This window comes from Aquarana catesbeiana, linkage group LG01 (genome assembly GCF_042186555.1).
Source record: "Aquarana catesbeiana isolate 2022-GZ linkage group LG01, ASM4218655v1, whole genome shotgun sequence".
Classification (NCBI taxonomy): Eukaryota; Metazoa; Chordata; class Amphibia; order Anura; family Ranidae; genus Aquarana; species Aquarana catesbeiana.
In genome coordinates this window covers 105,940,751-105,942,055 of record NC_133324.1, presented here as the reverse complement: position 1 = coordinate 105,942,055, position 1,305 = coordinate 105,940,751, and positions in this window count along the sequence as shown.

Below are 1,305 nucleotides of genomic sequence, written 5' to 3'. Positions count from 1 at the left end.
CCTCCCCAGGTATGATTATATTGATTTGAGGAACTGTTGATCTACTTTTGTTCTGCTGATCTATTAAAATATAAAGGATATTTTCCGGAGGGGGAGGAGGTGAAAATAACAGAAGAGGAAGGAAGGGAAGGGTTACAGGAGAGACTGTCTATTTAAACCTGCCCATCTAACTAGGCAACTATCAGTTTAACCCCTAAAGTACCGTCAGGAAGAGGCATCGGTGGGAAGAGGGAGGGAAGCTTATAACCAAGGCTACAGATCCATTAAGGTGCTGTTTGGCGCTAGGCCCCCAAAGAGACGGAACTTTTATACAGCTTAACAGTATTATTAGAAAAGGGATACAGAAAGGGTGCAAGACCGGGTGAGGTGGTTATGTGTTTGCGCCCTGTGACTGGCTATAATACAAGCATATCCGGTTGAAGTATGAGAGGGCGCAATCAGAGGACAGCTAAACCCAAGACTCCTAGAGAGAGCCTTAATACAAGTACAATACAAAAATATCTCAAGGAAGCAAGCGCCAAAAGCCCTGCTGCTGATATGAAGCAAACAGGAAGGAAAGACAAAAAAACACAGCTGAAACAAAAAGGGGGACAGGGGGAGAAGCCCAGAGAAGAGATGGAGCAAGAGGGCGCTGGCATCATGAGTGACCTAGATGAGAGACAAGAAACACTATATCCCCTATAAGTAAAGCCGAGATGATAGAGATGTTTACGAAAATGGAAAATGTTATCAAAACAGAAATCTCAAGTGTGCGCTCAGATATGAGTCATCTCTTACGCAGAGTGGAAGAAATAGAAGAAACAGTGACTCACAGGTGAAAGAGATACAGGATCTAAAAGAGCAAATGAAGAAAATGCAACATGACAATCGCGTATTGATTTATAAACTAGAAGAGCAGGAAAATCAAAGCAGAAGACAAAATCTGCGCATAAGAGACCTCCATGAACAACAAAACGAGGACTTAAGAAATAAGCTGCAGAAACTCTTTAATCCAATCTTGGGAAGAAGAGAAGATGAGGTCCTGAGGATTGACAGGGTCCACAGGATCAGGAAACCTCCAAACATGAGGCAAGACATCCCAAGAGATATAATAGTCAAGTTCCACTCATACGAAGACAAAGAGAAGATATGGACCAATCTGAGAGGGGTCCCCCCCCCTCAGTTATGACAACAAAGAGTTAAAAATTTTCGCAGATCTATCAGCAGGAACTTTAGCAAGAAGAAGGGAATTAAAACTCCTGTTGGATCAACTAAAAAGGTCTAATCTGAAGTATAGCTGAGGGTTCCCAGCATCCCTTTTAGTGA